Genomic DNA, 18,681 nt, shown 5'->3' on the forward strand with positions numbered 1-18,681 from the left:
GATTACAAATGGGCCTTGCTTTTTTTTAATCCTCTCCTTTTTCCCTTTTGCAATTGAGTAAAAACAAACTATAGTACCCTTAAATGTAGCAGGGTGCGGTAGGGGAGATTCATTTGGACAAAAGCAGCATTGCCTCCTTTTTCTTCCCCAGCACTTAAGAGAAAATGGCATAATTGAGAATCCGTGGAAAGCATACCCAACGGCACATCACACAAATTAAGACTCTCTTGTACTAGAAGACTCTTCCAAGGGTTTTGCTGCTTTCGGTTGTATCAGAACATTTCAAAAGGGTATGTGGTATTTAAAATTACAAACACACACACATATACACACACACACACACACAGACACACACACAGAGAGAGAGAGAGAGAGAGAGAGAGCTCCTCCCCTTGAAAAAAAATAGAAGAAAAATGAAACATTTAAAGCCTTTAAATCAAGTGACTTTGACAGTCAGTATTCAGAAGCAATAATGGACAGAACCAATACTCAGTCATGGATTCAGACTAATCTAGCATCATAACACCTGGAAAAGACACGGTGGATCATTTAGTCCCAACCTATGTAATAAGAAACATAGTGATGCATTTCCAAACTTTCTTGAGCATTTCAAAGAAAAATCAATATGCACCATCAATTGGCAGCTGTACCTTATTGCAAAATAGTTTTCCTAGTTCAGAAATTTCACCTACTATCTTATCTATGTGAAAGGCTCCATTCCGAATGTTAGATCAACTCTAAAGTCCTTTTCATGTGGTCAAAACACTTTTTGTAGGGCTCCCGATTGTGTGAGCAGGGGAAATTGCATAAGGATCTCTCCATATGAAATATATAGGGGTAAGGCTTGCCACTCAAATCTCATTGGCTGCTCATTGTGTGTTCACTAAAGTTGTTTTGACCATCTAAAAAGGACTTTTCCTCTATCTTCCTGGTTGCTAAACCATTGCTCTGTCCTCCCCCTTATTTCCCAATGGGTAGCATGCAAAATTCTTCTTATTTGCTTTACAGTATCTTCTAGTTCCTGTATCATCCTACACCTCCTCTTTTGTATCTTCTAAAAAAATGTTACTGCAGTGCCCAGAAGTGAAAACTGTGCCCCTGATGAGTTCTTTTCAATGTTGAGACCCATTATGTACTGAGTTTTGGAAGTGACGCTCCAGTTGACACAACCTAAGATGACCCTGGCCCATAATGCCACAACATAAAAACATTCTTTTCTGCTTGTTACCTACTGACACCCTTCAACTGTTCTCTGAAGAGCTTGGAGGTCATTTATTTCTTTAAAGTATGCAAGCATTTGAAAACAGGCAAACCTCCCTTCAAATACTGGCAGAACTTGGAACGTTGCTCAGCATAATAGTTCCTTGTGCCCTGTATCCTTTAACAAAGTCCCATGTGCTTCGAATACTTATATATAACACAGACAATGCAGATCACTGTACCAGAGTGCGCAGTATGGAAATATCACTGCTATACTCAACACCTGTCCTTTAGAAATGCCCAGCGATTCCCTTATTTTATCTCCATTACCACACACAATGCAAGAACAACATAATGTTGATTATTTGTGGCATGCTTAACCTCAGCGTCAAGTGCTGTGATAACTTCATTTCTCTCCACAATGTCACAACTTTCCACTTTTGCTTCCCATTCTTGGTCTACCCATCACCCCATCCTCAAAGAACACACATTTGGGAAGATCCATAGCTTAATGGTGGAATAGGTGCCTAAGTATGTAACATGCTCAGTGGTAGAGCACATGCTATCCATGCAGAATGTCCCAAATACAATTCCTGGCATCTTGATATTGGTCTGGAAAATCACCTCTCTGAGCTTCGTTGTAGACAGCACTGAGCAACTTAATACAAAGAAGTTTGCTGTGTCTTCTTCATGGAATCTACATGCATATAGTTTGTACATGTATAGGGTTTGTGCAGAAAAGCTGATGAGCATGTAGAGCAGGAACGTTCTACCTGTTCCTGTGTCCCCCCTCCCCAATGTTGTTAGACTCCATAAACCCCAGACAGTATGGCCAGACAGTATGGTCAGGGATGGAGAGTTGTAGTCCAACACCTGGATACCAACAGGTTATGCATCTTTGAAACAGAGCTTCTGGCCAGCTCAGCCAGCAAGAGCTCAAATTTACCATCCCACCAATGCACTCAATCAGTAAGGTTGTGCATCTTAATGAGGCATATATAAGGTAGTCCCTTGCCTTTATGCTATCCTGCTCTGATAAATGAGCTGACCATGAATATGCATATAGACACTCATTGTATCACCCACATAGTTACAGGAAATGAGGCAGGTTACAATAATTAAAATACAATATTCAACAGTTCACAATTGCAAAAATAAGGCCGGTCCCAAAAATATACATCTCAAGCATCAAAGGCCAGGGTAAATAGTGAATTCATTTCTTGCTGGCTCCTAGGTAAGATCCTGGCAAGGGTTTAATTTGCAGTCATCAGGTTTGTTCTCCTGGGAAGGTAATTCAGAACCAATTTGCACATTACATTTGGTTATTTATTTCTTTTGCAAGTTGTCTACATGCCTCTAACAAGGGAGCCAAGAACTCACACACTGCAGCTGCAGCACTTTCCACCATCTACTAGACCATAGGTAGGCTAACTAAGGTCCGTGGGACAGATCAGGCCCAATTGCCTTCTGGATCCAGCCTGCGGACAGTTCGGGAATCACCGTGTGGATCGCCAGCATGCACGTTCATTCCCACTCCCTCCCACGGCGGTGGCACCTCCTCCCTCGCTCCTCCTGGCTTCTCCCTGCCCTGCCTAGAGGAGGAAGGAGGCTGGGCTTTGTTGGTGCCAGCAGCAGCACTCAAGCGGCCGCCATTTTAAGCAGCCCCTCTCCAAAGCCCTTTCGCGTGCTGCTCATCATCCCTCCGCCGCCGCCGCCAGCCCCTACCGCTCGCAAGACACAGGTAAGCAGCCACTGGTGCTTGTGGTGCTCTTGCATCATCCCCCCCACCTCCCAAAATATAGTCCGGTCTCCCACAAGGTCTGAGGGACAGTGGACTGGTCCCCTGCCGCAAAAGTTTGCTGACCCCTGCACTAGACAGATCCATGTTGGAAGCTTTATAATTGTAGATGCCACTATAGCTGCACAGGGCAGATTCCCAGCTTACACATTACACAGCACATGATTGTATTCAAACGAGGGAAAGGGATATGGACCAGTAGACAAACTGTGGATATACTTTTAATATCAAGAAAGGGACTATTTTAGGTGGGCGAACAATAATGACTAGTTGTTATTATTATGGTTTGAGCATTCTGATTTGTTTTCAATGAGGTTATACAATGCCATGTCTAGCAATTGTCACCACACACATCCATTTTCCCATCACATTTTCTTATTGTAAAAAAGTCTGATTTGGGCAGAGCAATCAGCTTTAACTGAGTGTGATCTGTTGCATGGCACCATTTTAAGTGAAGATGTCTGGCACTTAAATTGAGGACACCCATGTGCAGAGTACATGCTCTGCCCCAAAGTTGTGGTACAATAAAAGTCTGGCCATTTATTGAGCAATGGGAGTGCACTATGTCTAGGTTAAGTTGGAAGAACCATTCCTTAAATGCTCTAACAGATTAGAGTCATCAGTTGAATTGAAGCTGGGGTATGGGTCTGTATTCATTGATATCAGGACTAGGAGCGCTGGCAAGATGGAAGAAGAGAGGCAGGTGGGGATCCTAAACATAGTTGCAGCAAGACCACATGTCAGGAGACTGACAGTTGCAGTGTATATTAGTATATTGTGGCATTTGCTGCACAGGGCAGCTGTAGACTAGATCCAATGGTAGTTACTAGAATTCTTTAGTTCTGTGCATGTATTTTGCACCAGGTCCACTCGGTGAATCCCAGGGTTCTGGTAAAAAGAAAGAGAAAAGAAAAAACAGCTATCACATGCCTGGACTCTGTCCACCCTGTATGTTGCTGCCTCAAAACTTTTATGGATTCTCCAACTTCCCAAGATATTTATGAGACAGCAGCTTTCCATCTGTGGATCCAAGATCCTTCTCCTATTGAGTACCAGTACCAACATTCAACATATAAAAACAGGAGCTTTCACAGATAAGAGAGAGTCACAATATTGTTTTTTTAAACAAATAATAAATTATAGGGTTTTGTTTATGATACAAGATGGGAGGAGAGAGATCATTAGCTATTAACTATCCCCTGTTTTACTAATTTCTAGTCATCATTTTAGATGCTACAATTGTGGCTATTATCATTCCCCATCCATCTTATCATTTCAACTAAATCATGCAATGAAAATTTTATAGCGCATCCCTAATTGTGCACCAGACTGGAACTGTTCATACAAATTCCAAGCAATTATAAGCCTTTCTGGGAAACATTGGCAGCAAACACTAGATTAAATGCTTGTAGCAGCAAGCCAGATGGGAAACACAGATAAAAAGAATCCAGTTTCATAAGATTCTCTGCTCTAAAATTACAGTAGCATTGAAATTAACCTGAGATGGGGAAACATATTTTCAATACCCTGGAAAGAAGACTTTTTCCCTGAGTGTAATAAACTAGGATTAGAAGTATGCTAAACGTTTGTTATTAACCCCCAAAACACATATGCATGTGGTACATTTGACACGTTCCACCTTGTATTTTACCCTCATACCAGTCCTATGAGTGAGATTGGCTAGATTGACAGTGAATGGGCCAAAGTCACACAGCAGGGATTAGAACCTGGCTTTCCTCATTCATAGTGATCCCAAGAAGGGGTGGCTGATGTGTGGCCCTCACTGGACTACAATTCCCATCAGCCAGCATGGTCAGTGATCAGGAATGATGGCAGTTGGAACCAGGGAACATCTGGAGCCTCACACATTAGCCAATCCTAATTTAGAAAGTTTGATAATATCATTGACACTGAATAACCGGATACTGAATTGAGCTAAGCTCAAAGGGCTGGTTTTGAGCCTGCATAGCTCAAACCTCCCATTTCTACAAGGACCACCTTTTCCCACATGAATTTCCCCACACCCTGATAGCATGGTGTAGTGGTTAAGAGCGGTGGACTCGTAATCTGGTGAACCGGGTTCGCTTCCCCGCTCCTCCACATGCAGCTGCTGGGTGACCTTGGGCTAGTCACACTTCTCTGAAGTCGCTCAACCTCGCTCACCTCACAGAGTGTTTGTTGTGGGGGAGGAAGGGAAAGGAGATTGTTAGCCGCTTTGAGACTTCTGAAGGGGAGTGAAAGGTGGGATATCAAGTCCAAACTCCTCCTCCTCCTCCTCCTCCTCCTCCTCCTCCTCCTCTTCTTCTACTCTCTGAGAGATGTTTGGATAATGGCAACAAGACAGCAGGCCTTTTCTGGGGAATGTTCTTCAAGAAAGCTTGCCAGGTGCCACCACCATCTTTTTAGCATCAGGCAAAACTGTATTTCTTTCTCCAGGTATATGGGCATTGATAATGCTCTGGCAATCAGTGGCTACTTTTTGGTGTTTGAGGACAGGGGTGGACATCTTGGTTTAAAGCTATTGTGTATAAGAGTACTTTTAGTATATTTTCATTGTTTTTCTGGTTACACTGCCTTAGATTGTATTATAGGCCACAATCCTAGCCTCACTTACATGGGAGTAAACTCTAATGGAACCCATAAGACTTATTTCCGAGCAGATGTGGTTAGGAATGTGCCAATAGTATTTTAATTCTCTTTTTGTAAGTTGCTTCAGGTCTTCCTTTGCTTGTGGGAAGTGTTGAATAAATTTAATAAACTAAATTAATTAAATCATATTGCTGGATGGCATAATTTGAATTGCATCATGCTGCTGGAGGGCATAAACTGGTCCTTGCAATACAATACCCTTGCTGCCACTTGCTTGACTTGTAGAAAATGGGAGAATGGCAATGGTGCTCTTTCTACTAAGAAGAGTGGGGATGTTAGCATTGAAAAGTTTCATTTCCTGGAATCTCATGTATCTCCAGGGAGCATGGCATCTATTCAGAATAAGGACCAGTATGGTGGTTTGTGCAGATTTTTTTGAGTGTTGAATCCTGTTAACAAATATCTGGGTCAGTTAAAGTATAACAAGAATATAGCAAACTGCAGGGGGGTGAATTTTGAATTTGTAGGTGGTATAGGAATGTTAAAAACATAGTAGTGGGAATGCAACTTATTTCAGAAAACCTCTGTAATCCAGATTTATTTTTGAAGCTGACAATAGCCTCCGTGTATGTGTCTATTTCCACCACTCTGCCAGTGACAACCATCCAGCTCTGAGATAGCAGCAAAGCTGGAAGAAACCACAGGACAGGATAGGATACCATATTTGTATTGCCTAAATTACATGTCTGTTGAGGACATGGCAATTAACAGCTGCAATTTCCAGGCATTTCTGAGCTTGACTGAACATGGAAAGCCCTTAGCACAACATTTTTCAAAAAAATAATTTACTATAACACTTGCTTGACATGGATCCCATGGCTGAGCTCCTCATAAATTTTCTCATTCAGTCATCAACCCTGCAAGATAAGCTCCTGTTATTTCTCCCGTATTACAGAAGGCAGGCTGACGCTAAGAGATAGAATTTTTCCAAAAGCCACCCAGTGAGTTTCATGGCCAAAGGCCAACCTAGATGTGATGTTAAATGTGTCTTTGCATTAACATGCAGTATTTCTTTTTAACACAAATAAGAGATGCAGGGAGCAGGGAGGGTTCTGATAGTTATCAGGACTGCAGCAGGTGCAGAGGGAGAGTTTAACCCTTTCATCCCCTACTGTAGTTTTGACGCAAATCACTCCTCCGTGGCTCATCAGTACTATACTCTGCTTCGTACAGGTTTGTAACTGAAATAACTTTCTGTGGTTACCTATGTTGCACATAATGTTGAATTAAAATAATAACAACAGAAAAATACCAAAAAAGCAGCTCTTCGCAATGGAAAGAAAGTGGAGATATGACCTCCTAAGTGGAGATATGACCTAGGAGATTTCCTTTCCACTTTTATTCATTCATGTAAACCAATCAGCACACATCTATTAGCAGAGGTCAACAGAGTTTTGCTTCCAGTCTTATTATTCATATATCCAAGCAGGGCTCAGAATCTTTGAGAGATAAACCAGACCCTCCAAGTGTCCCTATTTTCTAGGAACGTCCCTGATTTAGAGAAGCTTTCTTGGTTTGTGATCTGATCCCTGAATGTCCCACTTTTCCTTAGGAGGTCCCTATTTTCATGGAAGAAATGTTGGAGGGTATGGAGTTATCAGACCCCCAAGCCATTTGAAGGCAATCCTGTATAGAGATTTTTTTAAAGTGTTTAATGTTTTGTTATGTTTTTATATATGTTGGAAGCTGCCCATAGTGGCTGGGGCAACCTAGTAAGATGTGTGGGGTATAAATAGTAAAATTATCATTATGGAATGGGACATCCCTATTTTCATTGGAGAAATGTTGGATGATATGGATAAACTACTGCATGGTTATCATGAAATTCAGGCCTTTGTGCATTGCCTTGGCATTTCTCTATCGATGCACAGAAAGTAATTAGGAGATTTTCTCCTACTAAGGTAGCAACACCACAGTTTAATACATTGAATAGTATTCATTGTTAGGGAAGTGAGCCAAATGTTGAGTGGTAGCAAAACCTCCATCATTATTACAAACAGAAACATGTAGTCAGTGTATATGCAGAATATTGGTTGATGGTTGGTGAATGGTTCATGGAAAGTGGATCTCTCTGTGCCAAGAAGGTAGACAGCTGAAGCAGGAGATCCACTGCATAAGGACATATGTTCTTCTTCTGATGATTCCTCAGAAAAGGAGGCAACTCAGAATGAGGGAAATGCTTTCTGCTCTCACTCTGAATGGCTTTTGTGACCTCATAATGTAGTCAAATTGCTATACTGCTAATGGTGTTTATCCATCAGAATTAGGTCACAAAGCATTGTCCTCCCTCTGGACTGGCTTTGTAGTATTGGCTTCTTGGCATCATGATGTTCATACATATTCTCTGACTACCTGTATTCACCTTATCATGGAATATTTTATCCCCTCAAGCCCCACCTTATGGTTGAACAGGAATGAATAGCAGTCACACACATATTAAAGGAACACAGAGGTAGGGTAGAAAAACTTATCCCTGTCATCCCCAGTGCTTAATAGTCAAGCCTGCTCTTGCTACATGGCCTAATCCTAGGATCTGCATCTTAGTTATGCAAGAGTGTGATGGAAAGTTGAATGGGAGGTAATGTCAGGAGCTGGAGTTTATCTTAAATATATATTTGCAAATTGGGAGCCCATGGGGATTCGCAGCAAGAGACACACTTTCGGTAAATCTTTCCTACATAATGTAGTTACATGAGATGGTTGAGTTTTGAGGCTAGATAGTTGGTTCCTGCATAGCTAACTCTGAAAAGTAGCACTTATAACATGACTCTAAAACCTAGATAGTACATTCGTACGGTGGGAGAAGGAGGTGGGAATACAGGTCAGAGGATGTATTCCTCGGGGTAGAGAGGTTCTTCAAATGACGATCATTTCATACTTGATTTTCAGTTATTTGAAGCTGCCAGAGTTTTGGCCCACTGTAGCTTTCAAAAGGCCAGAGAGGGGTGATTAAATTAGCACCAGATGAAGCATTGTCCCACCTATTCCAATTAAAAGTAAATTCCTTCCCAAAAGATTTCCTTACTTCAGAGTGTCAGAGACCTTAAAGGCTTATATCATCTTGAACTGGAGGGGATATGATCAAGGGTTCCATACTTCCATTAACCCTAATTACACTGCCAGGATACAATAAGATGACTGTATGGAAGGACAGAGCATGCTCTTTCCAAACCATATTATAAAACTGTTCCATCCTGTTTCTCCATTAATCTCTCGCTTGCTCTGTGTGTGTATCCATATGAAAATTTGTATCCAAACAGATGTTTTATCCACACTTAATTTCATATTTTATCACTGTATATATATTATACAGTATATATATTGTACATATTTGTATTTTCTTAATGTACTTTATCCCAAAATACACATTTTTCAATGCATGTATTGAAGGAGGTGAAAATTAAGGTCAGTTCTCTTAAAAAATATGGACCAAACAAAACCCTCCTCCACCTCTAGTTGTTAAAGAGGTTGATCAAGCCAAAATTACTGCCCAGCTGCCTCCAACAATCTTTACCTCCTGGAGTGCAATGACCCTTCTCAGCCCTTATCGGGCCTTTTCTCATTTAAAACAAAAAACAAAAACTTTTTGCATACCTGGGATTGCATCCAGTGAATGTGCAAGCAGAAGGCAGCTTGCAAAACCAACCTTTCCCTTCCTGGTCACCCTCTTGCTTCCTTCTGTATCCCCCACAAAAGTCTCTCTGAAGCGTTGCTGCCCTTCCAGAAGATCCTTCTGTCCTATTTCAGGGGGTTCCTTCCTTGCACTGCAGCCCACTGCATTGTTCAGGATGGAGGACCAACACGACCCTCTGGAAAGGCTTCTGAGGGTGTGTCCTGCAGAGCGAGAAGAGTGGGGGAAGATTGGCTTGGGCAAGGTGACTCTCACTTCTGCAACCGCTGGAGACAATCATATTTCTGCAACCCTTTGGTACAACAAGCAGAAGACCAACAAGAGACCCCTTGACGCAGAGATCCTCTTGACCTGAGCCTCCTGTTTTAATTGCTCTTCTCTTTTAATGTGATTCTGTTATGTTATAGTTCAATTATGAACACTTGTAATTTAAAGTTTAAATGGGGTTGTTTTATATCATTTTGTAATTACAGTGCATTTTTAATTAGTATGCATTTTAATAATGTTGTGCAATTGAGAGTTTTAATATATATATATATTGTAAACCACTTAGTCACCCTCTAGGGATTAAGTGGTGTATATATAATAATCAATAATTAAAATTATTGCATAGCTCTTTTTTGCCACCCTGCTGGAAGGTAAAGGGTGACCAAGTTGGCTATTAGGGATCATAACTTATAACCGAAAATATAATATGAATGCCCACTCCATTCTACGCTTTGTAAAAGGATGGGGCATATTTCTTCATCCATAATTTATTTCAGTACCCTCCGAAAAGTACTTACAGCTCTATTGTGCAGTGTTACCCTGTTGATATACTCCTCCTCCAGGCCAAGGGCCTCACATCTTTGTAAGTTGCAGAGTGGCTGTCAAACAAATTACAGCAAAGTGGTTCTTATCAGGCACTTGGTGGATTTTAACAGGCTTGCAACACCATCTGACCCATCTGATTTCCTTTGAATTTAAAAACGGAGCTTATTCTTCTCGTGCCAAATGTAAATAATTTCGCTTCCATTTCCCATCCAGAGAATCTGACTAGTTCAAAAGCATTTCAACAAATCTTATCTGCCTCATATCCTGCTGACTGGCACAGTCCTGGACTTCAGCCTGAAAGCCAAAAATGTTTTGGCTCCAAGTCGCAATAGGAAAGAAACAACAAAGAAAACTGGGGAAAGTCTTAGTGACTTATAATGGAAGTGCTGAAAACTGTAGGGATTGTTATGTTTATTTGGTTTTTCATTGAAGTATTGTGGGCTGCCATTTTCTATTAATTTTTTTCCAGGAAATCTTTTTTGGAGGATTGCATAACAAAACTTTGCATTTATTTCATCAGCAGCATAGTTCGTTCTTCTAAAAGTGTGTATATATTGGCCTCTATTCGATTCTTCGTTCCTCCTTAATGAAGTGGTTTTCCAAGTTTTCTGCCCGGAGGGAAAACTTTCCACCCTGACACATCTGCCTCTTGGAGCTCACTGCTGTCTTGTGTTAGCTGAAAGTGGGATCTAGAACTCATCCAACATTTGGAAGGAAAGACCAGTGACAGACATTCAAAAAGGCTTGTTCTCGGCTGTTGATCTTCTCTTTAAGGAACCTTTAATAAGCTTCTAAAAGTTGCCTAGAACATAATTTGAAAACACTGCCTCAATGCCAGAAGCTTTCTGGGCTGCAGAAGAATGTAGTTATTCTCCATAAGAGATGAAAGCCAGGGGAAAGTCAAGGATTTAGTATTCTCAAGCAGCTAAATGATCCAGCAGGAACAGTGCCGAGTTCATAAAATGTAGCACATTCTGGCTGTTATTGCTGGCCGGGAAGCTAATATGCTCATGTATAGCAAACAATGGCACAAAACAAAAAGTGTCTTTGATAGTACATTGATTCTTAAAGCAATACCTATGAATCATTGTATGAAGTCTGTGGAGGATATCCTGAATTTTAAAGAGTGCAAGCTTTATGGAAGGACGGAAAGGAAAACAAAATACCATAATTTGAAGAAGAAAAGCAGTCACTTACGGATCACGTCCACACAATACATATAAAGCACATGGCTTGTCCCAGAGACTCCAGGAAACTGTAGTTTAGCCCACACAGAGCTACAATTCTCAGCACCCTTAACAAACTGCAGTTCCCAAGATTCTTTGGAGAAAGCCATATGTTTTCATAAAGGTAAAGGTAAAGGACCCCTGACAGTTAAGTCCAGTCACGAACAACTCTGGGGTTGCAGCGCTCATCCCGCTCTATAGACCGAGGGAGCCGGCGTTTGTCCACAGACAGCTTCCGGGTCACATGGCAAGCATAACTAAGCTGCTTTTGGCAAACCAGAGCAGCGCATGGAAATGCCATTTACCTTCCCGCCAGTGCGGTACCTATTTATCTACTTGCACTTGAAGTGCTTTCGAACTGCTAGGTGGGCAGGAGCAGGGATCGAACAACGGGAGCTCACCCCGTCGCAGGGATTCAAACCGCTGACCTTCTGATTGGCAAGCTCTAGGCTCTGTGGTTTAGAGCACAGCGCCACCTGCGTCCCCTCTTACCCAACCTAGCCCACCCTAATTCAGTGGTGAGTTTCCCGTCCTAATCTGTAACCCTTCTTTCACCATAGCTTGGGCACTCTGATTATATTTATTAATATATAAATAAACTATACTCCATCAGAAAGATCCTAGGGAATGTGGACAATAAACAGAAGAACAATATAAAGTACACAGAAGCTAAAGGCACATGTGCGCTTAAAAAAACTTGGCAGTAAATCATTAAGACAGAAGTACAGACATTGTTGGTGAGGAGTATACCTCCTATTTGCCAAGGCACAAGAGCCTGGGTAAAGAAAAATGGTTTCATTTTTGATACCAAAGAATGTAGGAGACACATGCACCTCCAAGGGGCAATGATTCTGTGCCCCCTCAACCAATTCCTAGTGGGGACCACGAGGACAGCCTGCCTCCCACCAATTTTAAGGAACCCGCTGGTATTACAGGAGGAAATCCTGAAAATATCTGGGCCCTGGGCTATTTAGGGCTTTATAAGCCATTGCTAGCAGGGACACAGGTAGCGCTGTGGTCTAAACCACTGAGCCTCTTGGGCTTGCCAATCGGAAGGTTGGCAGTTCAAATCCCCGTGACGGGGTGAGCTTCCCTGTTCCTGCCAACCTAGCAGTTCGAAAACATGCAAAAAAAAGTGCAAGTAGATAAATAGGTACCACTCCAGCAGGAAGGTAAATGGCGTTTCTGTGCACTGCTCTGGTTTCTGTTGTGCCAGAAGTGGCTTAGTCATGCTGGCCACAACCCAGAAAAACTGTCTGCGGACAAACGCCAGCTCCCTCGACCTGTAAAGCAAGATGAGCGCAGCAATCCCAGAGTCATCTGCGACTGGACTTAACTGTCAGGGGTTCTTTACCTTTACCTTTTTAAGCCATTGCTAAGAAACATCTTGAATTAAGTCTGGTAGTGCCCAGAAAGCCTGTCAAGAATATTCAAGGTAAGTACTACACAATGCCATTCTGCTGCTGGTAGCCCCATTTTATGCTAGCTGCTGCTTCTAGGCCGTTATCGAGGGTAGTCCCACACGGAGCACATTACAAAAATCAAAAGCGACCATGGGTTACTGATAGCAGGCTATCCAAGCCTAGGAAGAGCTGTAGCTAGAAATAGGCAGTTGTTGACAGCAAAGCCCCCTGGGGCTCTAGTGTAAACTGTGAGTCAATTAGTATGTACCGTATTTTTCGCTCTATAAGATGCACCAGACCACAAGTTTTTGGAGGAGGAAAACAAGAAAAAAAATATTCTGAATCCCAGAAGCCAGAACAGCAGGATAGCTGCGCAGCCCGCATTCGCTCCATAAGACGCACACACATTTCCCCTTACTTTTTAGGAGGGAAAAAGTAAGTCTCATAGAGCAAAAAATACGGTACCTGTTCTGTTGGGGAAGTGCTACCTCATCCAAAACAGCCCACCTTCCCAGTTCCCAGAAAAGCCCATCCGCTGCAGAAGTGGCGTTTCTTCCATATTTGAAATATGACTGAATGCAAAGCACATGCACAACATTTCCGCAGCATTCATAAAACTCTTGAGTACAAGCTCATTTCCACAGATAAGTCTAACATATATGTCTATGGGTTATCTACGACATTCAAATAAATATATATATACTTGTGGCTGTTCTCCAAGAGCAGTTCCTCCAATCCATGCTCTTTCTGGCATGCTGACTGCTGTTGTTTTTAGAGAGTCACAGAATTATTTCATTTTGTTTCAACAAACGCTCCCTATTATGCCTTTTCTAAATAAGCAGCTTCCTGTTACAGCCCTACAGCGCAGCGTGCTTCCGACTATTTTGAAGAGCCTCAAAAGGAAAGGAAATACGTAAGGGTCTGAAGCAAGTCCCCTGTATTACGGAATAGATTTGAACAGAAGGACAAATACCACGACTCTCAACAATTATGCGCTGCAATGCTCATGATAGCAAACTGAGCAACTTAGCTTTATAACTCCTCTAGTCATAAGACAAAAGTGCATGTGATTATTCAGGAATGGTCTAATAAACATTATTGGATTTTGAGTGCATAGTTTCACAGATACACAAGGGAAGCATGAATGTTACTTCCCTGGGCTTCTTTGGGAGTAAGGGCAGAATATGAATTCAGTAGATAATAATAATACTATGGGAATTCTGGTTTCTAAAGACAGGTAACCGTTCTCTGTGCATGCTCCCTTAAAAGTACAACCCTCTCCAGGCATTCTTGATTTGTATGTTTGGAGTGATGGAGGCTACCTGTGCTCCTGACCTTCCAGTGTTGAGTGAAGAAGTCTAAAGGACTATACATGTTTGATTGAATGTGCTTACAATGCTTTCTGGCATAAGGAAACCCAATTCAGATGCCCAAATGCCTGGCACAGCCCAAGTTCCCCCTCTGAATTTTCACCCAGAATACCTTCTTTCCACACTGATCCCCCCCCCCCAGTGTGGAATACGTCATCCCAACCTTCGAATGCAACTAAAAATTATCAGAAATAGTAGTAATTCACTGTTCCTGCCATTCACCATTTGATGATCTTCTCATACAATGATAGATGGGTACTTGCTCCTTGTGCTGAGACAGAAAATTGCCCCTTTACTTCTCATCCAAGAAGGGAGTCCATCCTTTGAAGGATTTTATTTCAAGAAAGTATGTTATAGGGAAGGAGAAGCCTGTGGGCACAGCGCCCTTCAAAAGACAATAAACATAAACTCTTCAAGTGGGAATGTAAAATGTATTCTGCTGAAGCCTTTGGCCTTATCAACTGCAGCGTAGTATATAACAAGGTCATTAGTAACAAGCCCCACACAATGGAGAACATACATCAGCAGCAGAAAAGCAAACATTGGTCCAAAACATCACAATAACTTCCTGTACCTGTTCTTGTTTGCTTGCTGAGCTCTCAAACATTGTGAGTCTCTGAAATACATAAAAGCGTAACAGCTTGAGTCAATATTTGCTAACCAAAGTGAACGATTTTATTTAGCACGATGACTGGACCTACTGAACAAATACATTATCTTGTATGCCAGCATAACAAGCAGAGGCCAGCCTGCAAAAACAACCGGCGTTGTTGAGCCATTTACGGCATATGGTTGTATCTGGGAAAAGCTATTGACTGTTGCAAACTTACACACACCAGGAAGAGATAGAAACTTAAGTGAATCACTTTCTGCTTCTGCCTATAGTTCTGCTAAAAGATTGTGGGGTGCCTGGACCTGCCTTCTAATTGTGGGGTGCCAGGCATTGAATTTAGCGTGTTAAAATATAAGCCGTGTTTTTTTTAAAAGCCAGGCTTGCTTCCTGGTGAAGTAATTACCTGAAGAGACGCACCAGTAAAAGAGCTCAAAAGACACAGTGATGGTCTGGCAAAGTTTCTCTGCCGGACACAGAGGGGTGGAGCTCTGCCCTGGGCTCTGGGTAGTTAGCCAGAGACAATGCAGAGTTGGGAGGGAGGAGTTTCAAAATTGCGGTGGGCTGATGCAAGCGAGAGAGAAATAGCTATGTTTTTGCAAGCAGTTTATAAGCTGCAGGGAAGCAGAGTCAGAACACCATGGGGCCCGGCAATATTTGATCCAACATTGTAGCCATGAGAGAGAGGAAACCTGTTTTGAACCTCTCCACAGGTTGTATAATTGCACACCGCTTGGAGCCTGGGTTGACGTGTAATAGTTCCTTCTATGATAAAGTCAACCTGATGCTATATTACTTTAGTAGGGCTGCCATATGTCCTCTTTTTCCAGGACACGTCCTCTTTTTCATGGGTAGAGCCACCGTAGCGATTCACAGTTAAAAGTAAAAGTCGGCAAATGTGTCCTCTTTTTTGCTCTTCACAATATGGCAACCCTAGACAGGATTGCCATTGGTATTGCTTGCTTTTAAGTCTGTACGCACCCTTTGGCCTTAAATTTCAAGCGATGCAACAATTGGAAGGCCCGCTCATATAAAATCACCTTGTTAAGTTTCCATCATATGCAACAAGTGGTTCAGAATATGGATGATCCAAGTGAGTCATAAAGAAAATAACTGCTTTTTGAACATAGCCGGATGGGAGAAGGGGTTGATTTCAACCGAGAGAAAAATAATAACATACAGGAAACCAATAAGGAGGACCTGGGAAAGAGTAGCCATTCTTTTCCAGTGCAATTAAGTCTGACCCAGGGAGTCTTTTAACCCTCCGGTGTAGATTTTCAGGGGACACTGACTGCAGGAGGAAATTAGAAATTGCCAAAAATTCATCCATGTACTCTATAAGTAGAATTTAAAACAATGGTCATACCCGATCTTATCTAAATGGATGTGGTTGCAGAAAGATGGATGTGGTTTTAAAAATTTCCAAGCCTACAGACATTGTGTAAATATCAAGAAGATAAGCTTCCAGATGAAGGAGAACATTGGCGTATTTCATTTATGAATTCACACTTCTGAATTTCGGCATGAGTACCAAAATTGTCAGTATTTAGAGGTGTTCTAACAGCCATTTCCAAAACAGAATCTTTCCCCGTAAAATTCATTGGGAAGAAGCAACAACAGGAATGCAACTTGAAACTGTTGCAGGAACACCCCGCCTCCTGCAATCATTCAGTTTGTACAAACACAACACACACACACGACATACGCGACGCTTCTGTTATAAATTCATAGAAAATCAGCAGTACATCGGATCTGTACCGTTCAACTTTTATTTTAGACCATGAAGGAAGGACTATCAAAGGGGGGAGACTTGACACAAGGCAGCCATAATCCCAAAGGGTACCAACACATTCGCAGCAAGCCCTACCCAGTTGGCATGCCAACCTTGATGGTACTAGACAGAAGATCATTACACTCACAAAGGACCTGCATATAGAAGTGGATTCAGTACGGACTGAAACAAAGAACAGTGACCAGCCCTTCCCTCTGGGGGCAGGAAACAGTGAACTCCTCTTTGTCCTCAGGAATGTAATCATGGGGAGGGGGAAAGGAGGAATCGGACAGGTGACAAGACACTCGGGTTACCACCACAACTCCACCCTGAACCCCTCCTCTTTGTGATGTGTCAATGATGTAGTCATGATGTAGTTATGATGTAGTCTTAGGGGTGTAGCATGGGGGATTAGTAGCTGATAAAAGTAGGGGTCTTCTTTTGTTCAGGGCTTCCATCTTGTTCCATCTTGTGGCAGGTGGGAGTCCTGTCACAACAGTCTTCCATAAAGACCAAGCCTACTGGCTGCTGTTTTGCTCTGGTATTCCTGGCTGGTGTCCTTGTTTTTTTGTCCAAGGGAGCCCTCAGATTTTTCCAATTACAAAACTACTGAATTACAATACATCAGGAGAGTCAATGGTGTGACTTGCAGATTGAACAAAGAATGCCTAGCACATTATATGTGTCAACAATGATATAATGCCAACAGAGAAGTTGTCTAACTTCTCCCATCATCCATGACCATTTGTGACATGGGGCGCATGGAAGCTGTGTTACTTCCATGCTAGGTTCCTGTTCTGAGTTGCTCCCCCAAAACTGCCATTTACCCTTTAAAAGCTATTTGCTCAACTAGCCATTGTGTGAAGGGTCAGCTTGTCTAGTCTAGCCCTACTCTCAGGCAAAATGAGGGGGGGTGAAGTGCTGGAGAACAGAGCTATATGTGCTTCACAGCCTGCTATGTGCCATCTATGTAAGGCCGCTGTCCTCAGGCATGGCGGAGGTTACTTTCCCACCACCAGTTTTGAAGTGAGATTCAATTAGCCCTCTCTTGATTTCTCTTATCTAAATAAGATACCTTTATACCTTTATAGGTATAAAATTATGGGATAAGATAAAGAAGATGAGCTTGGGCACACAGCTGTCTCCAGTGGTAGCCAGTGACATGGTGTGATTTTCTCTTGCTTCATCTTCTTCTATTTTTGTGGCCAGGGCTTTCCAGCCCACAACAAATATGGCTTAAGGTTTCAGCAACTTTCCAATGAAAACCAACAGTTCTGGATAGATATCCAGTAGCGAAATCTGTACAGGAGTGTTAGCTCAGCTTTGGACTTGTAGATTTGACCTCCTGAGTCCTCTCTGCCTTGGCTTCAGTGCCTTTGTGAATTGCTCGGCCATAGAAAACTTTAGGTACCCGATGCAATACCATGTCCTTTCACAAATGCTTTCTTTTCACACTTTAGATGACTTTCTTGGAGGAAAACTCAAAATACAATCTTTTAATATACATTAGAGATTAAATATAGGGATCTTTTTTAAAAAAAACCCAACACCTGTTTTGGAGACTCTTAGAATTTCATCAGTCAATAAGCATTTTAGCCATGCTTCCTGCAAAAGGTGTGCTACAGTTGCCCTTTTCTGCTTTGCAGCCAATCAAATAGGCAAAGGTAGCAAGAAATGAAGAACTATCCAAAGCACACAAATAACTTTCCTCATGAACAGCATTGCAGATTTATAGGACAATGTGGTCTAAGAACACCAATAGTAAATCGCAAGCAGACACTGGAAATAACTCCATTCTAAGAAATTTTTTTTTGCAAGCAATCATTCTGCTATATCTGATAGCAACAATGTCCAATTAAGACTCTCTTTTGTGATATAGTAAGCTTTCCCCCTCTCTCTCTCAAATATATATATATATATATATATATATATATATATATATATATGTATATTTCTTGTCATCTGGCACTAGAAAGGGGTGTTTCAAAACCCCATGAAAAGAAAGATATTGAAAAAATTCCAGCTGAGTTTTTACAGACATAAACTTTGGACAATGTTCAAACAGCCCACAGAATGTCTTGCTTATGTGATCCTTTAATGTTTTTGACCCTTGTCTACTGTGAACCTTTATCTTCTCTGCCTCTTGGCTGCCGAGAGTTTTATCAAGCAATAAATCCCGAAAGCCTATACTTAGTTTCCACCAGTTTTGG

General features: G+C 41.9%; 1 long non-coding RNA gene across 3 annotated transcripts in view; it reads right to left on the reverse strand.

The window, feature by feature from the left end:
- The window catches only part of LOC310659779, a 29,869-nt gene extending 13,101 nt beyond the window's left edge, over positions 1-16,768 (reverse strand). Inside the window, exons 1-5 of one of the 3 annotated variants that reach the window (XR_014502997.1) lie at positions 16,627-16,768; positions 14,665-14,706; positions 10,064-10,144; positions 9,242-9,481; positions 3,302-3,886 (exon numbers count right to left, since the gene is read on the reverse strand). This is a non-coding gene — a long non-coding RNA (uncharacterized lncRNA). Of the gene's footprint in view, positions 1-3,301; positions 3,887-9,241; positions 9,482-10,063; positions 10,145-14,664; positions 14,707-15,106; positions 15,130-16,626 lie in introns of those variants that run through there. The other 2 variants (XR_014502995.1, XR_014502996.1) reach the window with 2 other exon arrangements.
- Between the last annotated feature and the right edge of the window lie 1,913 nt (positions 16,769-18,681).

Source organism: Podarcis tiliguerta (assembly GCF_965153285.1).
Source record: "Podarcis tiliguerta genome assembly, chromosome: 11".
Lineage (NCBI taxonomy): Eukaryota > Metazoa > Chordata > Lepidosauria > Squamata > Lacertidae > Podarcis > Podarcis tiliguerta.